Genomic DNA, 21,815 nt, shown 5'->3' with positions numbered 1-21,815 from the left:
TGTGTCCCCAGCCTCCAGCAGGGGGTGAAGCTGCCCTGTCCGGTACCCGCTTTCCTGCTGCGCGCTGGCGCCCATTGAGTTTTGAGCAGCAGTTACTTGCTGGGCACAGTTCCTCACCCATCAAGTCGTCAGTACCTGCTGAGGCGCCCAGAGGGACAGAAGCCGCCTTTCCAGCCCCAGGCCTGGAGCTGGAGTCCAGCCCTGACAGTCTGACTCTGACGGCTGATGACCAGCCCAGGCTGGCAGTCTTCTGTGCTCCGCGCACCCACAGGGGGTCGGGCTCAGACCTGCCCTTCAGGCTCACCGCCAACAGGGCGGGTGACGGTGGCTTTTCAAGTCACCAACCGGCTTATTTTGGCCGGGGAAAGAACGCCTTCTACAAAACATTTATAAAGAACCTTTCTTCCGCCCAGGGCGGAAATCTGGGTTCTTTCACACCAGAGACATGGATCAAAGAAGCGGCGCGCGTGCAGTTGACCCCAAGTCCTAGTTTCGGGGCCGCCCCTGCGCTCCACGGGCAGACGGCCAAGCCGCCTCGCTTGGTGTCCCCCGGCCCTCGGGCTGCAGACGGGGCGGCCGGCGGAGCCAGAAGCCGAGGCGGCCCCGTGTCCCCGTCCGACGGCGCCTCCAGCGGCCGCATATTCCCGGCTCGGGCTGCCGCTCAGCCGGCTGCTCGGGGAAGCCGTGCCCGCGGGGCAGGCGACGCGCACGGAGGGTCCGGGGCCGGGCGGGATCTGGGGTCCAGTCCCCGCAGGAGCTCCGAGCCCCTGGACGCCTCTGGAACCTGGGATCCGGGTGCGCCCAGAGAAGCCGGGAGGCGGCGAGGAGAGAGCGGGGCGGTCTCCGTGCCCCAGAGACGGTTCCGATGCATCGCGGGCCAGAGACGCGGAGGACCCGGGAATCGCGCGGCGGCACAGCGGCCCCTCCGCCGGGCTAAGGGCTTCCGACCGACCCGGCTCGGCCCCGCGGGGAGAAACTGCACCCGCTCCTCGCACGCGGCCACCCACGGGCGCGCGCCCCCGCCCGCTCGCCTCCCTAGGCCCGACCCTGAGCCTCCGGCCGCTGCGGGAACCGGGAGAGGAGGACCGGGAGAAGGGGCGCGCGCGGCACACTCGAGCTCGGTCGCGGGGCCCAGGGCTCAGACGTGCGGGCGCCCGGGCCCCTCTCCAGCTGAGGACCCGAGCGGGAAGCTCCGGGACTGGGGATCACCGACGGGGCGGGGCGGAAGGAGTCTCCCGGGGCTCCGGGCTCAGCAGCGCTGCTGTTTCTAAAGTGCTTCTTGATCTCAGCGGTCCGAACCGCCCTCTGCAGTCCTGCCACGCTGCTGTTACCACGCTGTGCTTTTGTGTTGAATGGACGCTGTAGATCAGGACATCACGGGGGAACTAGGAGTTAGAGAGGGTGGGCACTTGCACAAATAGGTGGTGAGAAGACGCGGCGTCTCAGGGACCCCCCCCACCCGCAGCCACATCCTGCCCACCCAGCTCCCACCCTAATGTCTGGGCTCCTCCTGCCTGAACCCTGCAGAGGCCTAGCTGTCCCTTGGATTCTGTGCCTGTGTTCACCGGGACCTGTCCCGGCTCAGCCCTGTCTGTGCAGACCCCACCCACCCTCCCCGACCTCATGCTTCAGGAAACGACCCTGACAGGTGTCACCCAAATACAATCTGATCGTTGTTTCTCGCTGGTGAAAAATTAGGAAAGCATTCTTCTAGGCCTGTTTATTGTGATCCACATTATGACCCAATTGTTGTATTATCTGTATATCATATTTTCATAGGTGATTATACTCTGAGCTGTTGTGAAGGTACTTTGCAATTGTTTAAAGTACTTTTCTCTCAAGTTGTGCAGAAAGAGTAGTGTGATCAACAGTTTCCCTCCCCCAAAGATGTCCGGGTCCTAATCCACAGAACCTGTGACTGTTTACTCACATGGCAAAAGGGACTTGTGTGGGTGTAGTTAAAGAAAGGATCTACACCCGGAGGCCCTCTGGGTAACTGGTGAGGGTGCAATGTAGTCCCAAAAGTCCTCAGAAGTCAGGGAGGGAGTCAGGAGGGTCACAGCTGGTGAAGGAGACATGAGGACATGAGCCACAGCGGGGCTGAAGTGGCTGCTGGGCCCACAAGCAAGCCGTGCAGCGACCCCTAGAAAGAACACCCCCAGATCCTCCAGAAGGAACACAGCCCCGCCGACACCTCCATGTCTGCACAGCAAGATGCACATTGGACTTCTCCACAGGGATGAGAAAGTGAACTTGTGCTCATTTGTTATACCAGCAGTAAGAAATGGATACAGGTAGGGAAATGTATCTTTTTGAAAGATACATGGATCCCTACTGGTAGGAAGAATTTCGTTAACATTTAAAAGTGTTTTCTTTAAAAAATGTATCTTTTTAAAAGATACATGGCCCCCCTACTGGTAGGAAGAATTTATTTGTATCAGGGAGTTAGAATGAGGAAAGGTAATTTGATAATATGTATCCTCTGAAAAGCAATTCAGAAGCCACTCTCCTGAGAAAGAGGGAAGGGAGGATGTGGGTAGATATGAAAGGCCCTCCCTGGGGGCAGAAAGGGACTGTGGGCAGAGGAGCCTCAGGGAAACAGCGGGGAGGGCTGGACTCAAGATCTTACTTAGATCTGGAGATGCTCTGGAGACAGCTGAGCTGAGAGAGGGTGATTCACAAGGGGCTCCTGGGCCTTGCACCTGCATCTTGACCACCAGGTGAGCGCCGTCCCTCAGAGATGAGCATCCAGAACCGGGGGGGTCCCACTGGAAGGAAAGAGTAACCAGGGGAAAAAATGACCTTATATCACAACGTGCCCCATGGAAACTTAGCTTTGCATCTTTCTCTTCTGACACCTAGTTGAAAGTGACAGCGATATGTTATCAAATGCTGAGGTAAGAAGCCAGGCATTCTCAGTGCACAAGCCTGAAGTAAACTGTGCTTGTGTGGGTCGGGGGAACACGAGTTGGCTGTGAGTCACACAAACATCCACATCCTATCGCTACCCCTGTCTACTTGTGTGATTTTGGACAGGACACCTAATGTCTTTAATCACCTGTTTCTTTACTTCTAGAGTAGAAATGACAATCCTATTGCATCATAGAGCTGTGTGGAAAATTACATGAGATAAGACATGTACTGGCACTTATATGAGGGTAGCTCAGTTCAGTTCGGTCACGCAGTCGTGTCCAACTCTCTGTGACCCCGTGGACACCAGGCCTCCCTGTCCATCACCAACTCCCGGAGCTTACTCATGTCAATTAAGCCGGTGATGCCATCCAGCCATCCCATCCTCTGTCGTCCCCTTCTCCTGCTTTCAATCTTTCCCAGCATCAGAGTCTTTTCCAGTGAGTCAGTTCTTCACATCTGTGAGGGTAGCTAGCGATCCCCCCAGATCCCAGGGAATGACTCGTGATACTGAGCACAGGGGAATCATGCTTAGCAGCCTCTGGATTCTGGTCCTGCTTTGGATTCTTTCCATCCATCTGGCCTGTTTCTGCATTCCCCTTGGTTCAAAAGACCTTATTACTCTCAACTTTAAAAATCTACTTTTCACTGTACAAGTTTGGAGAAGTTGGTGAGAAGCAACCCTTCTCTGTGCCCACTCTGAGCCCTTTGAGTTCAGGAAACAAGGTTCTGAGGCAGCTGAGAAAACTCTGACTTTGGTACTTTTAGAAACCCAGCCAAGATTAGAGCAAGTGAGAGTGACCATGATTCAAATGCAGAGGCGCCCTGTCCCTAGGTCTCAGACCCACAGGAGGTCCGCTTCCCATTCTACTCAGATCGCCTCAGCAATTGCTTTCATGTTTCTGACTTTATAGATTTCCTGAGCTTCCCTGGAGGCTCAGCTGTAATAAATCTGCCTGCAGTGCAGGAGATATGGGTTCCATCCCTGAGTCAGGAAGATCCCCTGGAGAAGGAAATAGCAACCCACTCCAGTATTCTTGCCTGGGAAATCCATGGACAGAGGAGCCTAGCAGGCTACAGTCCATGGGTTCACAAAGAGTCAGACACAACTTAGTGATGAAACCACCACCACATTATTATCAAAGTAATCTATCACAAATTTAATTTAATTTATCACAAATGAAATTGATCACATTTTAAATGTTCGTTGGACTTCCATGTTTCACCTTCCATGCAATGCCTGTTAATGTGTTTTTGACATCTACTTTAAAAAAGTATTTATTGGTGAAAGATCTTTACACTTGTGCACATGTCACTTCCCACTCCCTAGCTTTTGCTTTCCTTATTTTATGATGTCTTTGGATGAGCAGCAGTTGTTACTTGTAACATGATCATATTTATCCATCTTTTGCTTACCCGTTTGTTTGGCTTTTTAAAGAAGTTCTTCATCCCCCAGACATCATAATAGCATTCTGTTAGGTATGCTCCAAAAGGTTTCATGTTTTTTGCCTTTCACGCTTAATGTTTAATTTATTAATACCTTCAATTTAAGTTTCAGTTTACCTGCAGTTTATATTCATGCCTTGTCTCTGAAGAAAAACAGCTTCTTCTCCAGCAAAGCCTGTGGAGAGAAGATAGCACCCTACCCTCTCCCCACATCTCCCTTCACCCACAGCCCCATCCCTAGAGTCTGTCAGAGATGCAAGAAATGAGAGAGAGAGAGAGAGCAGGACAAGTGGAAGAGAAGGATGGCGCTGATGCCCTCCATGTGAGGTGTGGGATCTCTCCCCCAGGAGGGAGCATTTAAGTAAAGGCCTGAAGCCAGTGAAGGAATGAGATGTCTGTCGCTGGAAGAGAAGTGTGTTTCAGGGGAATCAGAGAGAAGGGAAATGCTCTATGACTGAGGGAGTGTGGGGATTTCAAAGAACAGCCCGGGGTGCCATGTGGTCCAGCACCTGAGAGGAGAAGGGGGGATGAGGTTCATTTTCACAAACATTCCCGTTCTTCACATGAGCTGCCTCCACCTCCAGGTGAAAAAAGTCTCACTTTTAAAGACTCACCTGAACCTCCTATGCCCTGTTGGACTGTCAGGGCTTCCAGACTCCTGGGCAGAGCGAGTGAACTGTCCACTGCCCTGTGATGGGGGTTACTTTCTGTATTACCAGCAGAGAAGGAGCTTCTCACAGGGAGATTTTATTCTTTATCACTAGTGATAAAAATGTCCAGTAAATATTGGATGAATTTACAAATGAATGATGAAGGAATGATGCTAACATTTTCTTCCATCTTCACCTTGGCCCATTAGAAACTGGGTATAGTAGGAACCCTGGGCTTCTGTTAAAAAGAATCTAGTAACGATCAGGTCAGTCTTTAACCTTGTAGGTAGGTCCTAGGAATGAGACTCAGGCCAAAGCTTCCCGCCCTCCCCTTACTGAGAGTTGGTGACCAGTCAGCATTTCTCTCTGTGTTCCGCCCAGTGGGTATCAAGGTCTGCAGGCTCCATGGGCCTATCTTCCACCTGGCTTGGCTCTCCTTGGCCATCCCAGATTCACAAGTGCCCATCTGGTACAGGGACCAAGAAGCTGATGTCATTACCTGCTGTGAGTCACAGCCCTGAGACCCTGGCTGATTCGCATTTGCTTCTGGTGACAAGGGCTCCCGCCTGTCCCTGAACAGAGGGGCTGGCCATGCTGCCCTGGTCAGCTTCCCGCACAGACAGCCTCCTCTCATTTCACCTTGACTCTGCCTGTCCCTTTGCCTTATTGGGATGTCCTGCCTGTCACAGCCACTGCTGTTCCTCACCCTGAGTGAGGAAGTAGGTAAGTTCTTATGACCCCGAGAATCCCCGGGTGGTGAGTTATGTGGCCAGCCCTGGCCTTAGCACCCCAGGATGATCTGTGACATAGCCTGCACTGAATGCAGTCAATTCATTCTGCCTGAGAGAGAGGAGGAGAGGGTGGACTTGGGGTGGGTCCTGAAGGTATTTACTGAGTCAGAGATGCTGAGATCAGGCCTGGTTTTCCTGATGGGGAGTCTGAGTCATCAAAGATGGCAGCCTTCCCCAGCAGTCTGGGGGCTCAGGAAGCCCAGCCAGCCTGCGGGTCCTCTGCTACCCCTGAGTGAGCCCGCAGACAGCTGCTCCAGAGTCCATGGGCTGCTCTCCTCTTGGGGTTTTCTGGTGGTTTTGGTTCATTGCTCCCCTCACATCTCCTTGGACTATTCAGCAGAAGTGATGTGTGCCTGTTCCCTGAGATGCTAAACACTGGAAATTCCTCCTTTTCTGTGACCTGGAGTTTTGTAAGTATCCAAAATATCTAAGAGAATCAGGTACAAAATGTGAGAAGAATGAACATAAAGAGAAGTGAAATGTCATTCTCTCTCTCTCTCTCTTTTTTTTTTTTTTTGCTGGACTCAGTCTTTTAAAAATGTAACTAATTGATTGATTTCTTTTGGCTGCACCAGGCCATCACTGCCGCACACCCGCTGTCTGCAGTGTGACCTGCAGAGGCTCCTCTACTGCGGCGCCTGGCTTCTCACCGTGGCGGCTTCCCTTGCTGTAGAGCACCCGCTCCAGGGTGCGCACACTTCAGTGGTCGGGGTGCACAGGCTTCATTGCTCTGTGGCTTGTGGGATCTTCCCAGACCAGAGATCAAAGCTGTGTCCCCTGCATTGGCAGGCAGATTCTTAACCACTGCACGTCCAGGGAAGTCCCCAGACTCAATCTTTCTGAAAGAACTGAATTTAGTTTCAGGAGGGAAGTATAGCAGTGGTCAATGGTGGTTGGGGAATCTTTAAAGAACTACTCTAAAGGAAGTCCTAGGATGGCTGGAAAGAGCACTCGTGGTTTAAAAAAAAAAAATGAAACCAGAAACCAGACCCAGAATTAGAGCTGCTGGGGACAGAATGGGGCAGTGGTGGGCCTCTGGACACACTCTTCTCTTTCACATCAGCTGCTGCCCACAGACGTCATTTAAGACAATAGCCCTGAGTGGTGGAGACTTGGCAGATGAGTTGGGGAGGGAACCCAAGGTTTCTCACCACACTGGGGACAGCTTCTCATTCTCCCAGGGCCACTAGGTCATCTGAGGTATTTATTTCAAAGGCTGAATTTATGGCTGAGGCTTAAGCTCTCTTATGAAGACAAGAGAGTAGGTGGGACTTGTACTCAGAGGAGGCACACCCTTCTAGGAAAATGGGAAACCTGGAGATGAGCAGGGTGAAATGAAACAAATGATTATATTTCTTATCTTTTAAGAAGATGGAGAGTGTCAACTAAATGTCAGAATATGTTTTGAGTGAGCACACAAATTTGTTCGATGAAGAAAGTAATTATTTTAATTTTCCTTCCTTAGAGACAAATACCTTCCTATACAAAAATTATGAAATGAAGAATGTTTCTGCCAATAATATTTAGTAGGACAGAAATCCATGTAGTATTTCACCATGCCTCTGAAGGTGTCAACTAGATTTCACCCCAAAGTAAACTTCTTCTGCATTTGATGAGCATGTCTGCCCTGTGGGACTGTGACACCCACCAGGGGACTCATGATGTATGTGCTCCTGCTTCTTTCCTATGCAAGGGGGTTTAAGAGCTTATCTATGCGACCAGAGTGCCTGATCTTCTGCCAAGACATGACCCCTTAGGTTGCTTCACCCACCACTGAAAAGGTTCACAGTGGCTTGGCCACATATCTGAGGCCATGATAGAACTAAGGTTCGGGCTCCAAAGCTGCCTGATTCCCACATGGGGAGGACTCAAGATGACTGAAGGCGCTTGCATCCAGAGGGTCAGGGAGGGCACAGCAGGAAGGGTGGGGACTCTAAAAGACTTCAGTGGGTATTGGAGAACAAAACCTGATACATTTGATCAAGAATTAGTTATGGAAATGTTTGAGAGTGGTTGTTCTATGGAGTCAAGATTCCCCAAGTGATCACTGTGAGGGTTTCCTGGGATTTGATGTAAATCATAGGAATTGAATATTCATTAAATGACTCTGAACAAGTAGGTCTAATCAGAGTATAACAGCTCATGACTTTCATTTTTTTTCTGCGTAAAATGGAATATTACTACGTTGTTTATGTGGCGAGTAGCCCATACTGCTTTGACCCCAGAAAGGAGGGTTCCCCATATCTCTGCATGCCTGTGGTTTGGTAGGAGGGGTCACACCCAGGTGAGTGGTTGGGGACTCATGCCTGGAGTATCTAGCAGGGCTTTAGAGGCTTGGATCTCATGACTTCTTTCCATCTCCTCAGCTTTATCTGGTCAGTTTCAACCGTCCTGCATGAGGATGCAGAGAAGGACAGTGGTGGCTGAGTTCTTGACCTTGAAACAATGAGAGGGACTTGCTCTGGCTCCTGGTTTGATCTGTGTCTTGCCAAATTGTCTGGTTTCTCCTTTCAGCCTGGATCTTCTAACACCACCCAGGAAATATTAATGCCAGTAACATCCACCACTCTGTTAGGCATATGGCAGCTCAGAGACTGATATGGAAACAGCCTCTTTCTGTCATTCACACCCACTTGTTACAGGATCCATAAAGGTTGTGACTTTAGAGGACAGATGGGAGAGGTTTCTATTAGAAGAAAAAAAAACAAACCCTCAGGCTCACTAGAGAAAAATCCCCTGATTTACCATGTGGATGGCTACAGTGGCCTCAGGTGTGTAGTGAGCATAGAGGATAGTGATGAGTGTGAAAGAAGTCTCCAAACCAGGAGAACAGGCATGTCGTCAGGTGAGCCCACTGTGACACAAGCTGGGGCAGAGATGGTGATGGGCAAGAAGGAGTAATGAGGGATTATTTACTTTTCCTAGTTTTAAAAAATATTAAGCTTTTATAGACTATATTTGAACATTTTGGTAGCTGCAAAAAAGATAAATAAAATTTCCTCACTACCTTCTTCACAATAACCCAATTTCTCTCTGTTCTTAAACTTTGTTCAAGTTTGAAAATTGAAATCAATGTGTGTCCGTTCTTATTTTTAATGGTGACTGTGCATTGAGGAGAGAGGGTAGAGTGGACTGAATAAAGCACAGGGCGCTGGACAGCAAACTGCAGACTAGGGCGCTCCAAGCCCTCACTCTCCACAGTGAAGTCAGCAAAGCAACCAGGGTCTGCCAGCACAGAGGACCCGAGAAGCAGCAACAATGATGTCTTTTCTGCTCCCACCATTGCCAGCCCTAGCAGGAGTCCAGATAAGCTCCTGGGGTGTGTGTGTGCCTCTGTGTTTGTACATGGGTGTGTGTGCATGCGTGTGTGTGTACTTAGTATTTCTTCCTGCCACATAAGTGAGTCTGGATGCTTCTAGTAAGCAATGGCCATACCATGCAAACAGCACAGTGAAAAGGGTAGTGTCTTTGGGAGTAGAGTGTGCACACAGAGTTTGTATAATGGGTCCAGGTGCAAACTTCCAGTTGTTCCCGTGGTTCATACCTGTTTTGTGAGGGGAATGGTCTTACCTTGGGATATCAGCTCAAAGCTTATGGAGAGAAGGACTGCACAGGTGTATGTTAGAGCCAGCAGCTCTGGGCATGGATGATTGGGCAAACCAAGTGAATTGCTCGAGGTTCCTGACATGAAGGAAGAGACTGTAGACATAGGGACCCCAGGCCTGCAGAGTCAGAGTTCTGATTGCCTGCAGGGGCTCTGAGTGTTAGTGGAGCAGAGAGGTGCAGGGGCTGAGATGCCAGCTGCCTTCCCAAGACTATAGTAGGAGGGAGCAGAGAAGCACGTAGTGTGGCCCATCTTTGTTTCTGGCACGTCTTTCTGTCCAGACACCAGGCTATAGGGCAAACTTGATTCTTGCTCTTTAAAACCGCTTTAGCTATTCTAACTCTTCATTTTTCCGCTTCATTTTTTAAAAAGCACTTCCAGTAGTAAGTGCTAAAACTTTGTTTTCATTTGACAGTTTGCCATCGACATTTTTCCAAGTCAATACCTATGGATCTAACTCATTTAAACAACAGCAATAAACCAAAAAGCAAAGTGATAGTCTTGTGTTATGTGAATGCACTGAAAATTTACTTAACTGGTCCCTTGCCGTGTTTTCTACATTCTTTTATTATGTAATCCTGATACCAACGTTCTTAATATATATGTAGTCGCACAAATGTTCTCACACACCCATTTTTTGTCACCTGGCTTTGCTTGGTAAAGACTAAAAGACCAATTACATAGTCAAGTTTTCAGTCGTTTCCTTTATGGCTTCTGAGCCTTGTATTTTTGTACTTTAGTAACATCTCAACTCTGAAATGACAGAATAAGATGTCTTCCGTGCTTGCTTGCTTTCTGTTTTACTTTCACTGTTCCAGCTCACAGTTCACACAGCCCAGCCCCCTGCAGAATCTCCCTTGCTCAGGTTGGCCTGCAGCCCTGCAGTCTCGCAGGGAGGGCCTCTCCGCCGCGGCCTTCCGCTCTCCGACCGCCCTCGTCTGCCGCCTGGGCCGCTCCGCGACGCCGCGTCGCGCTGTCCCGAGCGGGGAGCCCCCTCCGAGGCAGAGGCCCCGGGCGAGCTCGGGCGTTAGGGCGTTCGGCGCGGCTGCGGCCTGCCGGCAACTCGTCCTGGGGACACTCGAACCGGTTGTGGGGCGCCCCTGGCGGCCGCTTTCAGAGCGTTCCTTTCCTTCGGCGACCTTCGTAAGGGCTGAGATTCAGCCAGAGAATACGGCGCAGAGCTCCAGAGGTCGGCAGCCCTGGTGGCAATAACCATGGTGCTGCGGAGACCTGGGCAAGCCTGCTCCTGCTGAAGATTGGATCTGCAGGTTTTCGTGAAGCGGCCTGGCGCTGCGACCTGGGGGGGTGGGTTGCCGCTCGCTCTGGTCGACCAGCATCTCCTCGCGGTCTTCCATCCGCGGGGCCTCGGAGCGAGCAGAGAAAGGGTCTGCGGTGCCGGAGTGACTGTGGCTCGTCGGCCAAACTCCTGGTTCACCGTTAGGGGCCTTCGTCTCCCTCCGGGGTCCCCACTCTCCAGGCTCTGGTGCTTGGCCAGACCGGCCGAGTATGGGCTCGCAGGGCTCGTTGGCTGGCGCGCCTGGGCCCCGTCTCCGGGCCTGGACGCGTCCTGCTCCCTCGAACGGTCAGGCTTGCGTGGCGAGCACGGGCCGTGTTTTTAGAAGCAAGACGGCGATCCGGACGTTTCCTCCGCCCGCGGGGCTGCATGGGGTACGGCTCGCAGCCAGGAGAGTAAAGTGCCCCGCGCGGTGTCCTCGATCAGTATTTTTGTTTTCCCGCCTCGGCTGGGAGTAGCCGTGTCTCCGTCGGCGGACGGCGCAGGGTTCACGCCGGCCGTCCCTGGATCCCGGGCGTCTTCCCCGGAGTGGAGCGTGGCCGGACACGCGGAACAAGGCGGCGCTGGGCTGCGCGCCCGGCCCTCCCAGCGGCACCGCGATCCCCAGGCTAGGCTCTCCCAACCCCACGTCCTGATCGCCTGGGGGCCCAGGTCCGCACCAGGGCTGGGCGGCGGGGGAGCTGCTCTCCGGCGGCCGCTGTCGTGTCAAGCTCTGCGTTCGTCGGAAGCCGTGCTGCGTCTTCGCGGGGGCCGCCTGTAGTCTCTTCTGTTCCCCTTACGGGCTCGAAAGTTGTGTGGACCACACACGAGTCCCTCGCCACCGGTGACAACAGGGAACGCGGTGGGCGAGCATGGAGGTGGCCCAATGCGCGGCTTTAGTCCTGCACGGGATCGGTGGTCAGAGGCGCCAAATGTTTGAGACCCAGAAAGCGGCCCGGGCCGTTCGCTGAGGGTACCAAGGAGACGCGAGCCTGGTGCAGTGTGTAGTCCTTGAAGGGCGTCTGAACGCGCGCGGACGGGAGAACACTTAGGTAAGAGAAACGAGTGCGGAGTGGTGGTGCTCTGCCTTCTCTGCCCTGCGATCCAGATTTGTGTTCATGTTTGGTTGTAGTCAGGCAAGCACCGCCGAAAGGTCGACCAGATGGTCAGACAACTTTGGTGCTCTAGAATTCGTAATGGTGTAGGTTTTAGTCGATGAGAAATACAAAAATCTGTAATAAAAACTACTATCGTTGTCTGTAATTAATGATAAAATTCACCCACAAAATAGCTAACTGCTCAGTTGAAGATGACCAAAGAGTTTCAGTGTATCTAAATATTTGTTTAAAAGCAGAGGAAATTCTCTACAACCCACGAGGCCCTGCCCCATGCCCCGCAGCAACCACTGTGGAAACCCAGACCCCCAAAGTCTTCAGCACTAGACCTCAAGGTCTGGTCTTGGTCAGTGACTGTTTCCTCATTTATCCTTTCCATTAGAAACAAATCGGCGGGAATATGTTCCTCTAAGCAATCCCGTGGGCGCCCCTGTTCCTGTCAGCCTGCCTCCAACTTCCCTACATCACAAGCTCTGAGCAGGATGTGCCTTCCTGTTTTGCTACCACTCAAGCGTCCTGCTGCTGCTGCTGCTAAGTCGCTCCCGTCATGTCCGACTCTGCGACCCCATAGACGGCAGCCCACCAGGCTCCCCCGTCCCTGGGATTCTCCAGGCAAGAACACTGGAGTGGGTTGCCATGTCCTTCTCCAGTGCATGAAAGTGAAGAGTGAAAATGAAGTCGCTCAGTCGTGTCCGACTCTTAGCTACCCCGTGGACTGCAGCCCACCAGGCTCCTCCGTCCGTGGGATTTTCCAGGCAAGAGTACTGGAGTGGGTCGCCATTGCCTTCTCCGCTTAAGTGTCCTAGTCTCAGCCTAACGCAAGTGGTGCTGGCTGACCCCTTGCAATGCAAATAGTAGCTGCTCAATGCACTTACTGATCGGTATTTTTAAATCTTCATAAACATCATAATGGAAGGATAATACGGAGTTAGGAACATGTGTGACATTGTTAACGATTTCTTTAGTATTTAGACATTAAATGTAGGGCTCCTTATAACTTTTCCATCTTAAAACTAAAGCTATTGAAGGAGGGGAAAGAAGCTCAATAAGCGAGAGATATGAATATATATACATATATATATATATAATTATTGGCTAATTTGTATTGTTGTATGGCAGAAACCAACACAAAATGGTAAAACAATTTCCACCAATTAAAAAAATTTTTAAAGAGTACTAAAGCTATTCGAATGCCTTTTGCATGCAAAGACATATTGCCACATTACTTTTTTCACTTTTTTAGTAGAATTCTAAAATTGGAATGACAAGAGGTTTATTGACATCTTTAAAAAATTGCTTTCTACAAACTTAACCATTTATGTATGTGTGTACTGCATACTGCTACTGCCGCTAAGTAGCTTCAGTTGTGTCCGACTCTGTGCAACCCCAGAGATGGCAGCCCAGCAGGCTCTCCCATCCATGGGATTCTCCAGGCAAGAACACCGGAGTGGGTTGCCATTTCCTTCTCTCTAGTACTGCACACTAGCCTTCATTTAATTGCCATATTTTGAAAAAAAATTTAATGTAGAAGAAATTGTTTTTTTGCTTGAGAGACCAATGTTTTATGTTTTTGTGTTTTTGTTCATTATGGAATCTCACCTGTGTGTCCTCATATTGATATTCGATAAAGACTTAAAGATCATTAAGCAGTTGTGGAACATTTTCTCTGAGTATCTCCCTCTTCTTTGATGTCCTGCCACACAGGTTATAGCCTCCGTGGCCTCCCAGATCACCAGTGTTCTCAATTCAGATTTTTGCCAGAATGTTTATGGCTCCTCTGCCTGCAGCTGCAGCGTGAAAACCGCCTGAAGGCAGAGAGCTGCGGAGTCACCAGGTTGATGTGTGTGCTCACCTTCACTCGAGGAACCTAGCCCTGGAGCCTAACACTGCCTGCTGTTCAGGGTCTGAGAACTGTTTCCTATTTTGTTCAGCTTTCTAATTCCCAATAGTAGGTGAGGAAGTCTAGACGCTGTTCCTCTTATGGTTGCAGAAAGGAGAACCCTTCCCAGGGCCCTAGAGTGGGCTCACACGTGCTGACAAAGCAAGAGACTTGATTGGGAAGGGCAGGCAGGAGGACAGCAGCAGGGTGAGGAAGCCCAGGGGACTTCTCGCCATGTGACATGCAGTCTCAGGTTTTATGTCGATGGGGTTGCTTTCCAGGTTGTCTCTGGCCAAGCATTCTGACTCAAGGTTCATTCCATGGATTTTGTTCAGCTTTCTAATTACCAGTAGTAGGTGAGGAAGTCCAGACACTCCTTCTTGTATTTAGAGGCAGAAATCACATTTCATTTTAAGAGAAAATTGTACTTTTGAATCAATAATTTTAAATCGCCTAACCACACTGGCTTGAAGGTGTCTTTTGTTTCATATTTGTTGTTTTGCTCATGAACATGTTAAAATGAAATATCAGGAGACACACTTAGATGGCTCCCCCCCCCCACCCCCCCCCCACCCAGAAGAACTTTATGCCAATAAATCCTGGGTAAGGTCTTAGGAGTCTCTGAGTTTGAATCCTTCAGGTATATCAAGTCACTGAGGCAATTTTTGCTCCCATTTTCATAAGATCTGTTGGTTTAATAAGTCACACTAAATTTTCCCACGGTTTATATTGTGGAGAATTTTTTTTCACCTGAATCCCAGTGTCCATCTTCTATTTCAGTCACTAGCAGTTCATTCTGCTCTAAAGTGTGCAGTTCACTATCTCTGGATTGGCTTGAGGTGACCACTTGTGGGACACTTGGTAGCTCACTTCTCATTTCTAATCCATGAATTTGCATTAAAGGGACCTTAAGGCTCTTGTATTCATTACTCAATAAATACTTATCAATTGAGAATTGTAATCACTGGAGACATGTTAATAAATGAACAGATAGGGACCCTGACCTCATGTGACTTTCTGGAGTACACAGACTCTTATAAATAAACATTTTAATTGGGGAAAACGTTTTGATTAGTATTATAAAGAAAAAACTGAGCTTTCCAGATGACTCAGTGGTAAAGAATCCACCTGCCAAGCAGGAGACATGGGTTCAATCTCTGGGTCAGGAAAATCCCCTGGAGAAGAAAATAGCAACCCACTCCAGTATTCCTGCCTGGGAAATCCCATGGACAGAGGAGCCTGGCAGGCTGCAGTCCCTGGGGTTGCAAGAGTCAGACGTGACTTAGTGACTAAACAACACTGATGGAAAACATCAGGGTCACGAGGGATGGTAAAGGGGAAACACCAGCATTAGACAGGCTGGTCCAAGAATGCCCATCCGAGAGGTAATATCTGAGCTGCCATCCAGATGAGCAGAAAACAGCAGCCACTTTAAGATCTAGGACAACGGCATTCTAGGAGAGGGAAGAGCAGGGACAAGGGCCCTGAGATGGGCACCAACTTGGAGGGTGGAAACACATGGGGGCTGAGTTGACATGAGTGAGCGCACACATGGGGAAGGGGAGGGGGGCGGGGCAGGGGGCGGAGTCAGTGGTAGCTCAGTGCTGCCAGTCCCTGATCCTGGGATTTGATCCTGCTCTGAATACTTCTCACATAAATACAGCACATTGATGCCACGTGCCCACACAGATGGATGACACAGGGCCCTGGCAGTCAGAGTGCATGCAGTAGTCAAGGCACCAGCAAGATCACAGGATCTGAGATCAGCAGGAACCTTGATGGTACCACAGAGCCTACTTTAAACTCAGGAGACTGAGGAGCAATTTTTGTAGTCTTGGCCAGTATGGACCAAAATAAATTTATTTCTACAGTTTGCAGAACTGTTGCCTCAAAAAAATGTTGGGATTTTTATGAAGTTTATGTAGAAAGGAAACATAGAACCCATGCCTAGAAATCTTACTTCCATGAGAGAAAGCCCACCAGGAAAACTGCTTGGAAAGTTTAAGAAATGTGGCTTTTAAATTATAAAAGAGAAAGACACTAAAATACAAGAAAAGATCAGAGACAAAAGGGGTTGATCCAAAGCTGGCAGGCTTTGTCCTGGTGAAAAACCCAGCACACAGCACACTTCCTCATGTTCCTGGGTTTATTCCTACCACGCTTTCCTATGGCCTGTAGCCCACCAGGCTCCTCTGTGCATGGAATTCTCCAGGCAAGAATACTGGAGTGGGTTGCCATTTTCTTCTCCAGGGGGTCTTCCTGACCCAGGGATCAAACCCATGCCTCCGGCATTGCAGGCAGATTCTTTACGACCTGAACCACCAGGGAAGCCATTGCACTTTACATGGTGCCAATTTAAAATTCAGTTTAAGTAATTTTTTTCAGGTTAAGTAATTCCTAAGACCCAAATAGCTCCCCCTTGATGTTATCTGCACACTGGCGCATGTAGTCTGCAAGAATTCCCTCTTCCCTGAAGACCTCCGGTCACCAGCCTTTTCCACACGTGTCTCCTATCACATCCATCCGCCGGTGTCATGGGCTCTCTGCCCGACTCTGCACAGAACTGTTGCTGACGGGATGTCTTCTAGGCAGGGAAATCATTCTGTCAGCCATCACCTACACTTCAACATCCTCCCATCTGAGATTGTATTTCTATGTTCCTTAAAAGAGCATCTTAACAAAATCTCGATTTGAACATGAATGGGTTTTACCTACCGATTTTATCTGTCTTTCATTGTATCCTATGGTCTGATTCTGCCCTTAGCCTCTCATGAAGCAACTTGCCAGGACTTATTAATGACTTCTGATCCCTTTTCCATTTACCGCCACCCTTCTGTGGCACATGCTTCTGTGACACGTCCTTATTGCCATGACGCTCTCTCCTTCCTTTTGGAATGCCTGCTGTTGCCTTCCTGCCTCTCTGCTGCATCCTTGCCCGTGTGTGTCTCTCCCTGGCACTCACAGCAGGTTCACAGCAGACTCACTCACATGCTGATCCCTTTGGAGTCCCCGCCTCCCATTTTAGCTGTGATATTTGGGTACAAATTCCCAAGTACAAATTCTCCAACCAAGACTCCTGCTCCCATGTCTGGGCTCTATAGAATCTTCACCTGAAAAATTACCGTGGATCAAACCTAATATACCTTTCCTTCTTCCCAGTTACACCCCTTACGGACCCTCCCTCTCTCCTGGGCACCAGGCTCCCTGGTTCAGATCATCCATGACCCATTTCTCTATACTCAAGGAGTTATCTGGCCACATTGGCTCCAGCTCTGATGGAGTGAGTTGAGCAGTGATGGACCCAGAGAAGAGTGGAGACAACAGGTACATACCCGGTGATGTTGTAACTTCACCAAGAATAAAGGGCAGTGTTGATGAAAGGGAAGATTATAGAGGGTTTCTGAAGGTTAGAAAGCATTGGAAAGCAGTTTTAAACACAGGTGGGGGAGTGGTGTGATGAAGTTGCAGTTTAAGAGAAAGGCTCATTGGTAGCTCAGAAGGTTCTTACTGGTAGCATCTTATCAAATGCTCTCACAGTTACAAATACTCCAGGTTACAAATCCTTTGGAAATATATCCTACACTTGCTAGCAGCAGAATAGCACAGGTCACAGTTCTCCATTGCAGCATTGTTCATAATATAAACAGATGGTTGCATATCAGTGTTCATCCCAAAGTGGATGGGCAAGAAGTATTATACTACTACATCATCCGCTCAGTGCACTGCTGTGCAGGAAATTATGTCCTGATAGAGGACAACTTCCAAGGCATTGTCAAATAAATAAAAGCAACATGTACCGAAACACCATGCTTAATATATCACTATTTATGTTTTGAATTAGGGCATGAAGGAGAAATATATTTTAATGTTTGCTTATAAGGAATTCTAGAAGGATCCATAAGAAACAAAATACTACCTAGACACACAGGGTAAATGACAGGAGGCACAGATTAAGGCAAAACATATTTTCAGTATCTTGAATCATGTACCTGTATTAAAACCTCTTTGGAATTTTCAATAAATTGAATTTTTAAAAACCTCCAAAGAATAAAATGCATTTTACTGTTTTTATTTAACTATATTATTTTACTGTTTTTATCAACTGAATGACTTTCTGGTTGTTTTACCACGGTTATGGTATGGCTTCTCTAAAAAGTCTATTCATGAGTCTTTTCTGGTGATTTTGATGTTTTTATTTTAACTTTGATAAGAAACAAAGAAAAAGATTTTTCTCAACACCCTAGGTAATTTGTCCTTTTCTTTTTTCCTCCTTTTGGATACTTTATGTACTTTGTGGGGTTTGGCACTATTTTCATAACTTTTATTTGCAAGAAAGAGGATAAAGCTATGCTAGTTTGCTAGGGTTGCCAGAATAAAATATCACAGACTGAGGCTTAAATAACAGAATTTCACCAGGTTATCCCATCTCACAGCACTCAGCTGCTCAGAGCTCTCCCTTACTGTGCTATTTTGTCTTATCAGCAGTTATGTTTCCTCTTTGTTGCTGATTTTAGTTGTCTTTTTTCTTAGTATATCTAAAGATTTGTTACTTTTGTTGACCTGTTTGAAGTAACTTTTCTTTAAAATTGATTTCTTTGGTGTTCCTCTTCTGTATATTTATCTGAGAGTTAATCTTTACTATTTTCACTCCTCCTTCTAGCTTTGAGTTTGGTCTGCTCTCCCTTTTGTGCCTAGGTGAAAGATAGGTTGCTTATTTGAGCTTTCTTTTTCATGTATGCATTCACAGCTTTACATTTCACTGTTGGTGATGTTTTTGCAGAATCCCATACATTTTGGTATGCTCTGTTAATATTTTGATTTGTCTCCGGGTATTTTCTAAGTTCCTTTTTTAAATTATTTTTTAGCCTACTGGTTATTTAAGAGTGTGTTTAATCTTCACATACTTGTGGATTTTCCCACTTTTCCTTCTACTATTGATTTTTCATTTCATTGCTTTGTGACAGGAAAAAGTTCCTTTGTATGATTTGAGTCTATTTAGAGTAGACTTATTTTCCGGCCTAACATATGGTCAGTTTTGGAGAATGTTCCCCGTGCACTTGTGAAAAGTATGGAATCTGTCTCTGCCCGGCTCACACAGTGCCCTAGCTGCACGGTTCTTAGGGGTCACCTCTCACTGTCGGGCATGACTGTTGGGTCCGTCGGCCATTTTCATGCATTAGTCACACGGGGCAATCACTGGGGCAAAAGGGAGGCCTTTCTGTCAGCCGGTGACCCTCAGTACCCCATTCTATGGCAGATAGGCCAAGAGTGAGCTCTGGTACGTCCCGGGAGCCTCTCTCAGACTCACCCCTTGGCTACATTCTCAGAAACTGGAAAATTTAGCCCTGCAAAAGGCCTGGCCCAAATACAAACTCAGTTCAGCTCAGTCGCTCAGTCATGTCCGGCTCTTTGTGACCCCATGGACTGCAGCACGCCAGGCCTCCCTGTCCATCACCAACTCCCAGAGCTTGTTAAAACTCATGTCCTTTGAGTTGGTGATGCCATCCAACCATCTCATCCTCTGTTGTCCCCTTTTCCTCCTGCCCTCAATCCCTCCCAGCATCAGGGGCTTTTCAAATGAGTCAGCTCTTCACATCAGGTGGCCAAAGTATTGGAATTTCAGCTTCAACATCAGTCCTTCCAATGAACACCCAGGACTGATCTCCTTTAGAATGGACTAGATGGATCTCCTTGCAGTCCAAGGGGCTCTCAAGAGTCTTCTCCAACACCACAGTTCAAAAGCATCAATTCTTCAGTGCTCAGCTTTCTTTATAGTCCAATTCGATGTTCGCTCCTGCCATCTCCTGTTTGACCACTTTGAATGTACCTTGATTCATGGACCTAACATTCCAGGTTCCTATGCAATATTGCTCTTTACAGCATCGAACCTTGCTTCTAAGACCATTCCCATCCACAACTGGGTGTGGTTTTTGCTTTGGCTCCATCCCTTCATTCTTTCTGTAGTTATTTCTCCACTGATCTCCAGTAGCATATTGGGCACCTACCAACCTGGGGAGTTCATCTTTCAGTGTCCTATCTTTTTGCCTTTTCATATTGTTCATGGGGTTCTCGAGGCAAGAATACTGAAGTGGTTTGCCATTCCCTTCTCCAGTGGACCACATTCTGTCAGACCTCTCCACCATGACCTGTCGTCTTGGGTGGCCCCAGAGGGCATGGCTTAGTTTCACTGAGTTAGACAAACTGTGGTCCGTGTGATCAGATTGGCTAGCTGTCTGTGATTGTGGTTTCTGTCTGTCCTCTCATGCCCTATCTCAGTGCCTGCTGTCTTACTTGGGTTTCTCTTACCTTGAACATGGGGTGTCTCTTCATGGCAGCTCCAGCAAAGCACAGCCACTGCTCCTTACATCGGACATGAGGTAGCTCCTCTCAGCTGCCGCCCCTGACCTTGGAAGTGCGGCAACTCCTCCCAGCTGCACTTCTGCACCATGGGGGACCCCAAAAAATGGCCTCTGAAAGGCACACTAGCTTTTGCCAAAAGCAGTGAGAGAACTCAGAATCTCCTTACGTTCAGTCCTTCAGGGCCCTCAGTCGGAATCTGGATTTCAGGGACTCATGCCACATGTCTCCCTGTTGCCTCCCTGTCTCCTGTCCCCCTCTGTCTCTCTCCATCAAGTTTCCTAGACGACCCCTACTCGACCTTTCATGCCCACATGATCTCTTGGAGAGGATTCTGAGGTTTCCTTTGGTCCAGGTCTTTCTCCTATATTCAAAAGCCTGAAGGATCAAAAGCTCTCCTAACATTCTGAAGATCCCCTTCTAACTATGCTTATCTCTCAGGTGGGGAGAGAACCAAGCTTCCCCCACCCCTGAACATCCTAAAGAATTCCCTTCTAACTACTCCTGTTGCTCAGGATGGGGAAGGACCAAGCTTCCCCCACTCCTGCAAATTCCCTTAACCCTTCAGATCCTTCTGATGGGACAAAGACCTCCCTTCCCACCAGAGGGACAATCCACAATTTTTATCAGCTGATCTGCCCCTGATATCAGAGTCAATTTGAGCACTATTCGGCCTATAATTTAGGTATAAAACTACGACTACAGAAAGGAAAGGTGACTTTCTGACACAGGATGGCCATGATATTCTTTAGACTTTGGAGAAAACTGGTTAAACTGAAAAAAAATTTTTTCTTGGAAACTGCAAAACAAGTTCTTTTTGCATATGCAATTAAAAACAACAAGTTTGTTAAAAAGACTGCCTAGGGAAAAGCTTGAAGTTAACCCTCTTCATGTCCCTGAAATACATGAAATACACAGCCCACTTTGCCTGAGACCTCAGCCTTGGGCAAATTACTACTACTACTAAGTCACTTCAGTCGTGTCCAACTCTGTGTGACCCCATAGACGGCAGCCCACCAGGCTCCGCAGTCCCTGGGATTCTCCAGGCAAGAACACTGGAGTGGGTTGCCATTTCCTTCTCCAATGCATGAAAGTGAAAAGTGAAAGTGAAGTCGCTTCAGTCGTGTCCGACTTTTAGCGACCCCATGGACTGCAGCCTACCAGGCTCCTCCATCCATGGGATTTTCAGGCAAAAGTACTGGAGTGGGGTACCATTGCCTTCTCCGTTGGGCAAATTAGAACTTCAAGAAAATGGGTGGCGGGGGGGGATCATCAAAGAGACATTTTAAATGTCAAGTGGAAAACTATGAGATTTCTGCCTTTCTGTCTCAATTTATGTATGTCTTAATGTGTGTCTTTTGTTTGTTTGTTTTAACAATATTGCCAAAATGGTAAATGAGTTCTAATTTTATTGGCCTAAAGAGAATTTGAAGAATAAAAGTTCTTAAAGGAAGGGTTGGGGGGAGTGGGTTGGTTGGTTTCACTTACCGGCTCTCTAGTTGTTCCACCACCACTTGTTGAAAAGACTATCCTTTCAGGATGCTGGTTGAAAGTCAGCTGGCCATATATTTGAGGGTCACATTTCCCTGGTGGCTCAGATGGTAAAGTGTCTGCCTACAATGCAGGAGACCTGAGTTCAATCCCTGGGTCGGGAAGATCTCCTGGAGAAGGAAATGGCAACGAACTCCAGTATTCTTGCCTGGAAAATCCCATGGACAGAGGAACCTGTTAGACTACAGCCCATGGGGTTGAAAAGAGTTGGACACAACTGAGCGACTTCACTTCAAAGA

General features: G+C 48.5%; 2 long non-coding RNA genes across 4 annotated transcripts in view; one reads left to right on the top strand and one right to left on the bottom strand.

Moving 5' to 3' along the window:
• Nucleotides 1-1,400: 1,400 nt before the first annotated feature.
• Nucleotides 1,401-21,815, bottom strand: part of LOC109577955 (uncharacterized) — a 36,827-nt gene continuing 16,412 nt past the window's right edge. Inside the window, exons 3-4 of one of the 3 annotated variants that reach the window (XR_011563885.1) lie at nucleotides 2,630-2,768; nucleotides 1,401-2,062 (exon numbers count right to left, since the gene is read on the bottom strand). This is a non-coding gene — a long non-coding RNA (uncharacterized lncRNA). Of the gene's footprint in view, nucleotides 2,063-2,629; nucleotides 2,769-9,950; nucleotides 11,859-21,513; nucleotides 21,725-21,815 lie in introns of those variants that run through there. The other 2 variants (XR_002183630.2, XR_011563886.1) reach the window with 2 other exon arrangements.
• LOC139179515 (uncharacterized) lies at nucleotides 11,590-13,438 on the top strand. Its single transcript, XR_011563887.1, has 2 exons — nucleotides 11,590-11,726; nucleotides 12,172-13,438. It is a non-coding gene; the product is annotated as an uncharacterized lncRNA (long non-coding RNA).

This window comes from Bos indicus, chromosome 24 (genome assembly GCF_029378745.1).
Source record: "Bos indicus isolate NIAB-ARS_2022 breed Sahiwal x Tharparkar chromosome 24, NIAB-ARS_B.indTharparkar_mat_pri_1.0, whole genome shotgun sequence".
Classification (NCBI taxonomy): Eukaryota; Metazoa; Chordata; class Mammalia; order Artiodactyla; family Bovidae; genus Bos; species Bos indicus.
Note: the sequence above shows the minus strand (reverse complement) of the source record. Positions and strands in the feature narration are given on the sequence as shown.